Genomic DNA, 13,754 nt, shown 5'->3' on the forward strand with positions numbered 1-13,754 from the left:
ATGTTTAACTTGAGGATGAATACTCCAAATTAAGGAGATGAGCATCAGTACTAGAGGTGTTCTGCTGAAAGACAGCTACACTGTGAGGTGAATTTACTACTTACTACTAATAAAAGTAATTAGTACTGTAAAATAATGTAACTAGTTTAATCTTTCAGACACAGGCTTAGGGAGTAAAACCTTAATCTCTATGTAAAATCATATTTCACATGATTATAGAAAACCTAGTCCAATCAATTAACAGTAAATTGAATCTATCTCTGTTGCTTTGGGTATAAACTCAGCAAAATCAGGGCTTCCTTTAATCTCTCTGCCCCTCTTCTCCCTGTAAGATTTCTAAACTTTAGCTCATATATTGTCACTGGGAGAGAGGTTTCTAGTCCATGGTCCTCGGCATAGCCCCTGCTGTCTTCCTCCATTGAGTTTCAGTGCATATGCAGGAATATCTCCACAAGCACAGGCCTGTAAAGATCTGTATCTTCCTCAACCTGAGACGGAGAGCACTCCAGGGCTATGGTCCACTCTCAGCAACTTCCTCTCAATTCACAGGAGCTGGAAAGAACTTTTGCTTATTTTTCGGTACTTTTCTAGACTATGTATATTGTGAGGAATCTTTGAACTTGGGGGAGATGATTTAGGACATCTGGCAGAAGAAATTTCTAAGCATCAAAGCATTCAAGATGTGACTTGAATGCTGTTAGAGGCATTCAGTTTCACAAGGGAAGCAGAGCATAAAAGTTTGAAAAGTTTGCAGCCTGACAATGAGATAGAACAGAAAATTCCATTTTCTGTGAAGAAATTCAAGCTGGCTGCAGAAGTTTGCATAAGTAACGAGGAGCTGAGTGTTAATCACCAAGACAATTGGGAAAATGTCTCTAGGGCATATCAGAGGTCTTCATGGCAGCCCCTTCCATTACAAGCCCTGAGGCATAGGCAGTAAAAATGTTTTTGTGGGCCAGGTCCAGGGTCCCTTTCCTGTGTGCAGTGTAGGGACTTGGTGCCCTGCATCCCAGCTGCTCCAGTTGTGGCTAAAAGGGAAAAGGTACAGCTTGGACCATGGCTTCAGGGGGTGCAAGTCCCAAGCCTTGGCAGTTTCCACAGGGTGTTAAGCCTTCAAGTGCACAGAAGTCAAGAACTGAGGTTTGGGAACCTCCACCTAGATTTTATAGCATGTACGGAAACACCTGGATGTCCAGGCAGAAGTTTGCTGCAGGTGCAGGGCCCTCATGAAGAACCTCGGCTAGGGCAGTGCAGAAGGGAAATGTGGGGTCAGAACCCCCAAACAGAGTCCCCACTAGAGCACTGCCTAGTAGAGCTGTGAGAAGAGGGCCAAAATCCTCTGGACTACAGAATGGTAGATCCACTGACAGCTTGCACTGTATGCCTGGAAAAGCTGCAGACACTCAACATCAGCCCATGAAAGCAGCCGTGAGGGAGGCTGTACCCTGCAAACCCACACAAGAAGAGCTGCCCAAGACCATGGGAACCCACCTCTTGTATCAGCATGACCTGGATGTTAGACATGGAGTCAAAGGAGATTATTTTGGAGCTTTAAGATTTGACGGCCCTGCTGGATTTCGGACTTGCATGGGGCCTGTATCCCCTTCATTTTGGCCAATTTCTCCTATTTGTAATGGATGTATTTACCCAATGCCTTCACCCCCATTGTATCTAGGAAGCAACAACTTGCTTTTGATTTTACAGGCTCATAGGTGGAAGGGACTTGCCTTGTCTCAGATTAGACTTTGGACTTGGACTTTTGGGTTAATGCTGGAATGAGTTAAGACTTTGGGGGACTATTGGGAAGGCATGATTTGTTTTGAAATGTGAGTACATGAGATTTGGGAGAGGCCGGGGTGGAATGATTTGGTTTGGCTGTGTCCCTACCCAAATCTCATCTTGAATTTTAGCTCCCATAAGACCTACACATTGTGGGAGGGAACTGGTGGGAGATAACTGAATCATGGGGGCAGTTTCCCTCTTACTGTTCTTGTGGTAGTGATTAAGTATCATGAGATCTGATGGTTTTATAAACAGAAGTTACCCTGCACAACCTACCATTTTTTGCTGGCCACCATGTAAGACTTCTCTTCACCCTCCCTTCATCTTCCACCATGATTGTGAGGCCTCCCCAGCTATGTGGAACTGTGAGTCAATTAAACCTCTTTCCTTTATAAATTACCCTGTTTCAGGTATGTCTTTATTAGCAGCATGAGAACAGACTAATACAAGCAGAACAGGGTTACTCTGAGAAGCTTGAAAAGTCTCTGGAGTTCCTCAAAAGAGAAGTGAGATAGGAAAGAAATCCGACCTCAGATTTCCAAACCTATCCAAACGTCTTATCCTCTACTCCACTCATATGCAGTGATTCAGCCCCAAGAGAGAAAAAAAGATGTGTGTTTAGAAACTTTCCTGTTTGTGACCCCTTATTCCTCCCCTTATTTGGCCCCAAGCTAGTAGGGCCATTCCCAGTCTGTGGTGGCAAAACCATCTGGCATCTCATCAATTCTCTTTCCAATCTACTATTTCTGGCCAAGTTATATGTAGCAGGGCCTTGAAAATCAAATGCCTGGGCTTTGAAGACTACTGTGCCTGAAGGCAAGAATTTGACCCCTTAGGTCCCACTCCACTTGGAGGCATCTTATTGTCAATGAAGCCTCCACAACAGAAGTCAATATGGTGCTGAGTGTAAGACCACCTCTCCACTGACCACCATTAACGGGGCTCAAAAAGTGCCCTTGCACCTCAAGTAAGACTCACATTGCAGAAGATTACATGACTCCATCAAAATGAGTCAAATGAGAGTCCCTTAAACTTTTCTGCTCCTGTCAGTTCATCACCTCCTTGGCTGCTCCGTGCATATTCTAAGTGTGCTCTTATCTTAAGGCTTAATCTTCTTCCCTCAGATATCTGCTCCCTTACTTCCCTCAGGATTTTCTCAAATTCATCTCCATGAGGCCTTCCCAGGTCACCCTATGTAAAATTTCAATGACCTGTCTGCATGATTTGAATGTATCCCTTCCAAATTCATGTTGAAACTTAATCCCCATTGTGGTAGTATTAAGAAGTGGAGCCTTTGTGGAAGTGGTTAAGCTCTTGAATGAATCAGTGCCTATTTTAAAAGCACTGGAAGGAACTAGCTTAAGCCCCTTTTTACCCTTCTGCATTTTGCCTTTTGAAGACACACCATTTGTCACCTCTGCAGGACACAGTTGCAAGGTGCCATCTTGGAAGCAGGGGATGGGGCTCTCACCAAACACCAGGCCTGCCAGCACATTGATCTTAAACTATCTGGCCTCTGGAACTGTGAGAAATAAATTTCTGTTCCTTAAAACCTACCCAGTCTGTTATTTTGTTATAGCAGCAGAAGTGTACTAAGACACTGTCCATATTTAATACCTATTTCCTTTGCTTTAATTTTTCTTCTAAACAATTATCACAAGAGTACAAATATGCTTTTTCTTATTGTCTGTCTTTCCCATGATTATAATTGCAAAGAGGGCAGAATTTTTGCATGCTCTGTCTACTGCTGGAATATCTGTCATCAAAAAAAAAAAAAAAAAAAAAGCAAACCAATGTGGAATTCAGTACAGAGAGATTTTACAACAGGGAAAAGGGACTATAACAAGAAGGGCATGGATATTGCAATAGGGAGAATACGCCAACCATGAGATCTCAAAGCATCACAAAGGTCAGATAGAAAAAAAAAACTTTCTTTTAAAGAAAGGAGTAAATGACACTGGAAAGAACCAGGTGTGAGAAGTAAGATGAGCAGGAGTTAGGATCAATTAGGGATGTTTTCCCAGAGGTCAGCTGATTCTTGCCATTAAAGAGGAAGAGGAGTTTTTCCACATTCCAATGGTCAAGAGTGCACCAAAGTTCAGTTCTTTTCTGAGTGAAGGAGAGAAGTCTAACTAAAGTTTAGTTAACACAGATAAGTGGGCTTTTTGCCCATATTTGTCAATGGAAACAAGTAGGTCATAGATGCTTACCATTTATGAAGCAGAGAATGGGACTAGGTAAGAAGGGAGTCATCACTGAATCTTATATAAGTCATATGAAGAAGGTTGGCTCTTTGCAGTAAGCTGTTCCAGCAACACAAATAGGTGGGGGTGATTTCCTGACCCTTCCTGATTTCCAGGATTATAGAGCTCTGAGAAAGTTGAATATTGTCAGTCAGTGCTTAAAACAGTGCCTGCCATAGAATAGGTACTCAGTCAGTATTTGTTGAATAAATGAATTAACACCCCTTTGGCAAGGAGAATAAAGGTGAAAAGATAACCAAGCAAGGCAGTCAGGAAAGGAGAAGAAGCCCAGTTACTGCGTCAGAATTTACCTTCTCAAATAATAATCATCTATTATTGTGGTTACTGATGAGGGCTCACTATGCATCAAGCACAGTGCTAAGTGTGTTATGTGCATGAGTGGTGTCAGTTCTGACTGAGCTGTGACCTTTGTGCTGCTCCTGTCTGGCTTTTGCCCACTGGTGTTTGAAATGGGCTAATTGTCATGGAGAGCAAAAGACTAATTATGTTCCCATCAAAAATCTCCTTTGAAAAAAGAAAAACAGAACAACTTTAACTTTCTGCTCAGGTTTTATGAACTCATGATTAAGCTCTGTATGAAAGTTTTCTTTTAAAAGCATCAAGGGACATGTCTATAGCCTTGTATTTCTTATGTTTTAGGCTAGAGGCTATCTAAAAATTTATGTATACCAAATACTTCACAAGCTCTCAACAGAGATGCCACATTGGAAGTACAAGTATTCAATTCAAGTTACTCTCTCAATAAAAGCAAACATCTCTACTTAACTTCTTCCCATTGTTCTTGAAGAGGAGCTGAAAGAAAAAGAAGCCAATCCCTGGTACTTAGCATCAGGGTTTCTTATGTAATATCCCAGGAGAGGGAATTTATTTGGGGCCTTTGAAAGGCTGTGCTCCTCTTCTTTGCTTCTAATAGAAGAGTGTTTGTTTATAGTCATTATCTGTACATTTACTGAATTCCTACTATGTGAAGTGCACTGTCCTAAAAAGCTAACCTTCTTCTAAAAGTTTGCTCCTGCAATTCTGGAGTTACATAATAAGGTTAAAAATGGTGACTCAATTTGGCATTTGGTTGGAAAAGACAGTAGAACACTTTGGATTCAGGAAATAATTCCTCCTACCTCAACTAACTAAAGCTTTATAGAAACAAAGGAATTTCCATTGCAACTCTAGTGTACCTATTGTGACATTTAATTACAGGAAATTAAATTGTGCCTGATTTTAAAATATTAAATCCATTATTTACTTCTGAATACACAGTGGTCAGAAGTCTTTGTTGTTTAAAAAATATACAATTATATATGCTAAACTGAATTATAAATTTAACATGTGTTAGCAAGGCCCTATTTTTGAATAAGATTAGTAAAGAGTATATTTAATTAACACAACTATTATAAAGTGTTTAGCAATGGTGCTTTCAAAAGCATTTTGGATTACTTAATGAGATTGGAACAGATTAATATAAATGCCAGAGTACATAAGAGTTCCTTCTATTCAAATATTAATTAAATTTCCCCTGGAAAAAAATGTAGTATAACTTTTCTTAATCTCTCGCCTTCTTTGTGTCCCCAAATATTTCAAAGACATTTTAAAGTGCATTAGAATACCATTGGAAATGATCTAGCCATGTGAAATGGTTGTGCGTAAAGTGCGTGATTTGAATGCCATCAAGCGGTGGTGCTCATTTGTGATCCCTGGAGGGCAGACGCTGGGCTCAGAGGGTCTGCTTGTACAGGCAAAGCCTCTTTCAGATGTTTGAAAGAAGCTCAGTCTGTGACATACATTTCATGAGACTTTGTTTGGACTAATACCATTTTCCTCTCAGATCTAAAGCTTCTTCATCTTGTTGAGCTTTGATGACTTAGTGTGAGGTTCGTCTAAGGACTTATTCTAACTCCAAAGTCTGGTAGAAACAGACTTTCTTCTACTAATAACTCACTCTGATCTGCTCCCAATAGTGTGTTTGCTTCACAGTTCAAGTCTTTGCTTTTTCATGGCATCTCACCTGGCGGCTCTGGTTTTACTTATTATAGGTTAGTGCAAAAGTAGTTGTGTTTTTTGACATAACTTTTAATTAATGGCATACATTAGTTACAGGTTGGTGCAAAAGTAATTGCGTTTTTTGCCATTACTTTTAATGTATGTCATTAATTAAAAGTCATGGCAATAACTAAACATTTATTTATCTGGCACATACTGTGGCCAGGTGCTGTGCTATAAGCCTTTGTCAAATATCAACAAATATTAGCTAATTTTATCTGCATAGCAACCCCATGGGGAAGTTGCTCTTGTTATCAGTCCCATTTTATAGATGAGGAGACTGACAGCTGGGGAAATCAAGTAACTTGAAATACAGAGATTCAAATCCAGGCAGCTTGATTCTAGAATTTCTGATCTAAACCTCCACAGCGTATACTGACATTGTCATATAGGACTATGTAACAGGGCATGTTCTAGTCAACTTTACCCCATTTACACAGATACTATGTATACACCAACCCCAAACACTTAAGACACATAAATATATTGGGCACTAAACAAATACTATATTTTAAGATAATGATTAAAATACTATATTTTAATACTAATGGAACATTAAAAATCTGCAGTATATATATACATATATTTTTTGAGACAGAGTCTTGCTCTATCGCCCAGGCTGGAGTGCAGAGGCATGGTCTCGGCTCACTGCAACCTCTGCCTCCCAGGGTCCAGGATCCTCCCGCCTCAGCCTCCTGAGTAGCTGGGACTACAGGCACTCACCATCATGCCTGGCTAATTTTTGTATTTTTTGTAGGGAGGCAGTTTTGCCATGTTGCCCAGGCTGGTCTCAAACTCCTGGACTCAAGCAATTCTCATTCCTCGGCCTCCCAGAGTGCTAGGATTACAGGCATGCGCTGCCGCACCTGGCCTAGAGTGTAATTTGATTCCTTTCCCACTTACCCTTAATCTTCATTTTATTATGTCCCGCGTAATCTCATCCACGGTTTTGAATTAAACAGTTTGTTACTCACATTTAGTGTAAACTCTTATGGAAGTTGAGAGATTTTCTAAGTGCTCTATTCTCTTCTTTCGGGTTAACTAGGCATTTGGATGCCTCTGGTCCTTTTCTCTGGATTTTACATGCTTCTATTTCCTAATTTTTTCTTCTTAGCTACTGGAGGAACTACTTAAAGTAATGGTTCTCAAATTTTTGGTTTCAGGACCTCTTTGTAGCCTCATTTTTATAAAGAGCTTTTGTTTATGTAGACTGTTATCTATCAACATTTACCACATTAGAAACTTTAAAACTATGTATTAATTCATTTAAAAATAATAAATCCATGACATACTAACATAAAACATCTTTAAGGAAAATACATTTTCCAAAGCCAAAAATATTTTGTGAGAAAAGTGGCATTGTTTTATATATTCATTAATGTCTTTAACCTTTGGCATAATAGAAGACAGCTAGTCTCATATGTGTTTCTGTATTCCATTTGTTGTGATATTACATGTCATGTAGATTCTGGGAAACTCCACTGTACACTCATGGCAGAATGAGAGTGATAAAGGAAAATAATGTCTTAGTATTATTAGGAACATAGTTTCAATTGTACAGATTTCCTGAAGGGTATTTGACAACCCTTTAAGAAACACTGTTTTAAAGAGAGTAGACAGGAGAAAAGGGAGAAAAAGAGGTTCCTCTAGTGTCGTGTTCCCAGTTATCATTCATCCTTTGTATAACGTGGTGAAATAGAAAAATAAAGAGAAAGCTAAAGAATGACTTCTATATTTTGAGCAAAAATGCTCCAGGATCATTTTCTCTAATTATGAAAAGGAAAATGAATTTTATCTTTTGTTCTACATATAAGAGAAATTAGAGAGCCTGCTGTACTTTTCTTTCACACCAGTATCTTCTTGAGTAAGTGAACATGATATTGATTTGACAAATGGGTTGTTAGCCAATTTGCCTTAGGAACACTTAGCAGTATACTGCGGCTTCTATACAATTCCTTAGAAAAAGATTATAACATTTCCTGAAAATGAGTATTGTGAAGAGAGGAAAGATATTTTTGTTTTTAATGCTGGGAATTTAGTCATGAATGAATTCTGATACTAAAAGGAAATAGTATTAGCAAGAGAATCAACTTTACTATAAGTTTTTCAGTACTACTACTAGTAGTAATAATAATAATATTATAATATTATTAATAAATTTATGTGCTGTGTAATTGTAACTCACCATGTTTCATCATTTCCAGGATTTAAAACATAAAATAATAGTCCATATCATAGCAAAAGTCTACAAGTTGAGTTTTATATCAGCCAAATTGTTGCCTCAGCCAAGTCTTGACAAGTAGAATCCTAGATAGATAGATCTGAGTATGGCTTTCCATCCAAAAGCTTTATTTTATATATTAAGTAATAAAGATTTAGGAAAGTGAAGTGATTCGCTGCAAGTGACATAGCATCTAGTCTTAGAGGAAAAAAAAAAAAACTACAAGACAGATCTTTAGACCTTAAGTAGAGAAAATGTATTTTCAGTACCTCTCTACACTTAAATAATTACAATAATAGCAAACAGTTAAGAGACCTTACTGTATACTATATGCTCTTCTAATTTGATCAACTTTGTTTCTTAAAATAATTAATTTCAGTCTTAACATATCTTCTTTTTTTACTTTGCTGTTTATTTTTAATTTCTTGAGTTAGAACTTACCTCATTAATTTTCAAATTTTTTATTTTCTAATACAAGCATTTAAGGCTATAATTTTTCTGATACTGTTTTAGTTGTAGTATTTTAATGTAATATTTTAATTGTTGCTCAGTTCCAAATATTTTATGATTTCTTTTGTGATTTTGTCTCTAGTGAATTGATTATATAGGGGTGTGGGCGTGTGTGTGTGTGTGTGTGTGTACATGTGCCCATGCACCTCTGGTTAATTCCAAGGGCATGTTTTGTAGGGGAAAGGGATGTTTGTTTTGTTTATGTGTGTGTTTTTTTTTCATCATCCAAAACCGATAGTTTACCTTTGAATTTACTGTTCACTCTTGGTGTAGTAGTACATCCTCTGAGTTTTGAAAAATGTATAACGACATGTATTCATTATTATAGTATCATACAGAGTAGTTTCACTACCCAGAAAATCCTCTGTGCTATGCCTATTTATCCCTTCCTCCCTACTAACCCATGGGGCAGCCACTGAGTTTTTTTAGTCTTCATAGTTTTGCCTTTTCCAAAATGTTATGACATTGGAATCACATGGTATATGGCTTTGCCAGATTGGCTTCTTTCTCTTCTTCTTCTTTATTTATTTATTTATTTATTTATTTTTGAGATGGAGTTTCGCTCTTGTTGCCCAGGCTGGAGTGCAATAGCGCGATCTCGGTTCACTGCAACCTCTGCCTCCTGGGTTCAAGCAATTCTCCTGCCTCAGTCTCCCGAGTAGCTGGGATTACAGGCGCCTGCCACCATGCCTGGCTAATTTTTTTGTACTTTTAGTAGAGATGGGGTTTCACTGTGTTGGCCAGGCTGGTCTCAAACTCCTGGTCTCAAGTGATCCGCCCACTTCAGCCTCCCAAAGTGCTGGGATTACAAGCATGAGTCACCACGCCTGCTATTGGCTTCTTTCACTTAGTAATATGCATTTAGGTTTCCCCCATATCTTTTCATGGCTTGATAGATCATTTCTTTTTAGCACTAAAAAATATTTGTCTGGATGTACCACAGTTTATTTATCTGTAACCTACAGAAGGACAACTTGTTTGCTTCCAAGTTTTGGCAATTGTGAATAAATCATTTATAAACTGTGTACAGGTTTTTGTGTGGACATAAGTTATCACTTCATTTGGGTAAATGTCAAGGAGCACAATTGCTGGATCATATGGTAAGTGTACATTTAGTTTTGTAAGAAACTGACAAACTATCATCCAAAGTGGCTTTCCCATTTATCATTCCTATCAGCAATAAATGATTGTTTCTGTTGCTCTACATCCTCACCAGCTTTTGGTGTTGTCAATGTTTTATATTGTGGTCATTCTAAGAGGTTTTATGATATCTAATTGTTTTAATTAGCAATTCCCTAATGACATATATGTTCTGGATTTTTATATGTTTATATACCTATATATCTTCTTTGGTGAGGTATTTGGTGAGGTCTTTTGCCTACTTTTTAAGTTAAGTTGTTCATTTTCTTATTGTTGAGTTTTGAGTTCTTTGTATATTTTGTCTTTTATCAGATAAGTCTTTTGTAAATATTTTCTCCAAATCTATGATTTGTCTTCTCATTCTCTTGAAATAGTCGTTCACAGAGGAGTTTTTAATTTAAATGAAGTCCAGTGTTGTTTATTTCATGGGTCATACCTTTGGTGTTGTATCTAAAAAATCATTGCCATATCTAAGGTCACCTAGATTTTCTCCCATGTTATCTTCTAGATGTTTTATAGTTTCCCATTTTACATTTGGGTCTATGATCCATTTTGAGTTAATTTTTGTGAAGGGTGTAAGTTCTGTGTCTAGATTCATTTTTTCTTCATGTGGATGTTTACTTGTCTCATCTTCATTTGTTGAAAAAACTCTTTGCTCCATTGTATTTTATTTTCTCCTTTGTCAAATATCAGTTGGCAATGTTTACATGAGTCTATTTCTGGGCTCTCTATTCTGTTCCATTGGTCTATTTGTCTATTCTTTTGCCAATACTACTCTATCTTGATTACTGTAGCTTTACAGTAAATCTTGCAGTTGAATAGTGCAGTCCTCCAACTTTTTGTTCAATATTGAGTTGACTATTCTGGGTCTTTTGACTCTCCATATAGACTTTAGAATCAATTTGTCAACATTCACAAAATAACTTGGGATTGCATTGAATCTATATCAAGTTGGGAAGAATGAACATCTCAACAACATTGCTTTCCTATCCATAACATTAAATGTCTCTCCATTTATTTAGTTCTTCTTTATTATCTTTCATCAGAGTTTTGTAGTTTTCCTCACATAGATCTTACACTTGTTTGGTTAGCTTTATATCTTAGTATTTCATTTTTGGGGGTGCTAATGTAATTGGTGTTACATTTTAAATTTCAAATTTTACTTGTTTTCTACTGATATACAGGGAAGCAACTGACTTTTGTATCTTAACCTCGAATTCTACAATCTTGCTATAATCATTTAGTAATTCCAGGGGTTTGTTTTTGTTGTTTTGATTCCTTCAGATTTCTGCAGTTTGAACAAAGATAGCCTTATTTTTTCTTTCTCAATCTGCACATCCTTAATCTTGTACTCTTGTCTTACTGTATAAGCTAGGACTTCCAAGGATGATGTTGAAAAAGAGTAGTAGGAGACATCCTTACTTTATTCCCAATACATGAAGAAAAGCTTTGAGTTCCTTGCCATTAAATATGATGGTAGCTGCAGGTTCTTTGTGGATATTATTTTTCAAGTTGAGAAAGTTTCTCTCTATTCTTAGTTTTCTATCATGAACGGACATTAGATTTTATCAAATGCTTTTTTCTGTGTCTATTGAGATAATCATATGATTTTTCTTCTTTAGCCTCTTAATGTGATGGATTACATTAAGTGATTTTTTTTTTTTTTTTTGAGAAGGCGTCTCACTCTGTCACCCAGGCTGGAGTGCAGTGGTGCTATCTCGGCTCACTGCAAGCTCTGCCTCCTGGGTTCACGCCATTCTCCTGCCTCAGCCTCTGGAGTAGCTGGGACTACAGGCGCCCGCCACAAAGCCTGGTTAATTTTTTGTATTTTTAGTAGAAACGGGGTTTCACCATGTTAGCCAGGATGGTCTCGATCTCCTGACCTTGTGATCCGCCCGCCTCGGCCTCCCAAAGTGCTGGGATTATAGGTGTGAGCCACCGTGCCTGGCCCACATTAAGTGATTTTTGAGTGTTGAACCAGCCTTGCAGTTTGGGATGAATTTCACTTGTTTGTAAGTTATAATTATTTTTATACATTTTATACATTCCTGGGTACAATTTGCTAATATTTGTTGAGGGTTTTGTATCTATGTTCATGAAAGATATTGCTTTGTAGTTTTATTTTTATTTTTTGTTTTTTTTCTTTTTTTAACTCTTTACTTGATTCTGAATGCTATCCCATTGTTACAAAACAGGATTTTTTTGTTTAGAACTGTTGCTGATCTTGATAGTACCTTTTAATTAACTTTAATTAAATTTAAATATTTCTTTAAAGAAATTTTCAGAGGGACAAACAGCTTGTCATCCCTGGGCTCAATAGCAAAATGTATCCCTTTCTTCATAATCCCATGACAAGGCAAACATCTTGGCTGATAGGGAGTGGGCTCAACTTCATCAACCTTTCTCCTCCTCAGCTAATTGCCCCTGTGCAATCGACTATTTGGGGTGGCCCTGTCTTTTGTGTATCCTCAGACTTGCTTTGTGGTCAACAATGTGGAAAATTTTTGTAAATATTTTGTGTGCGTGTAAAAACAATGTGCATTATACTAAAGCATAAAATAGATTCTGTTATTTCCAGACCTATAAAGTAAAAATACTTTATTGTCTCTATATAAAAAATTATATATTCTTTATACATAAAGAATATATGATTAGCCCAGAGGAAAATAAGAATGAAGAAAAAGGAAGTTTAAAAACCCCAAAGGATTATAAAAATAATTCCCAAAACATCAGAAAAATTGTAATAAAATGAAAATTGGTGTTTCAATATTAATATCAGAAAAATAGATTCATAAATAAGAAGCATTATTGGAAATAAAAAAGGTCATGACTTGAAAAATAAAACAATTTACTAGAAATATGTAACAATTTTTCACCTGTGTGTGCCTAATGACATAGCTTTGTCTATCTCAGTTTTTAAACCTTCATCACCCCTCTATTAGTCTGTTTTCATGGTTTTGATAAAGACATACCCAAGACTGGTCAATTTATAGAGGAAAGAGGTTTAATGGAGAATCCATCAGTTCCATGTGGCTGGGGAAGCCTCACAATCATAGTGGAAGGCAAGGAGGAGGAAGTCATATCTTACATGGACGGTGGCAGGCAAAAAGAGCCTGTGCAGGGCAACTCCCATTTTTAAAACCATCAGATCTCCTAAGACCCACTCACTATTATGAGAACAGCATGGGAAAGACCCACCCCCATAATTCAATCATCTCCCACTAGGTCCCTCTCACAGTATGTGGGAATTATGTGAGCTACCGTATGAGATTTTGGTGGTGCCCAAATCTGCCCTGGCCCCTCCCAAATCTCACATCTTTTCATTTCAAAACCAACCATCCCTTCCCAACAGTCCTCCAAAGTCTCAGCTCATTTCAGCATTAACTCATAAGTCCACAGTCCAAAGCCTCATCCAAGACAAGGCAAGTTCCTTCCATCTATGAGCCTGTAAAATCAAAAGCAAGTTAATTGCTTCCTAGATACAATGGTGGTACAGGCATTGGGTAAATACAGCTGTTCCAAATGGAAGAAATTGACCAAAACAAAGGGACTACAGGCCCCATGCAAGATCTCCCTTGACTTCATGTCCCAGCAAATTTTCTAAACTTCTATGCTCTGCTTCCCTTATAAAACTGAATGTGTTCAACAGCACCAAAGTCAGCTGTTGAATGCTTTGCTGCTTAGGAATTTCTTCCACCAGATACGCTAAATAATCTCTCTCAAGTTCAAAGTTCCACAGTTATCTAGGGCAGGGGCAAAACGCCACCAGTCTCTTTGCTAAAATGTAACAAGAGTCACCT

At 37.7% G+C, this 13,754-nt stretch overlaps 1 long non-coding RNA gene across 3 annotated transcripts in view; it reads right to left on the bottom strand.

Annotated features, from left to right (window-relative positions):
- The window catches only part of LOC129059374 (uncharacterized), a 125,076-nt gene that overhangs the window by 82,556 nt on the left and 28,766 nt on the right, over nt 1-13,754 (bottom strand). For all 3 annotated transcript variants that reach the window (XR_008525213.1, XR_008525211.1, XR_010139936.1), the window contains exon 3: nt 8,269-8,390. This is a non-coding gene — a long non-coding RNA (uncharacterized LOC129059374). The remainder of the gene's footprint in view (nt 1-8,268; nt 8,391-13,754) is intronic.

The sequence above is a fragment of the Pongo abelii genome, chromosome 4 (assembly GCF_028885655.2).
Source record: "Pongo abelii isolate AG06213 chromosome 4, NHGRI_mPonAbe1-v2.0_pri, whole genome shotgun sequence".
In the NCBI taxonomy this organism is placed as follows: Eukaryota; Metazoa; Chordata; class Mammalia; order Primates; family Hominidae; genus Pongo; species Pongo abelii.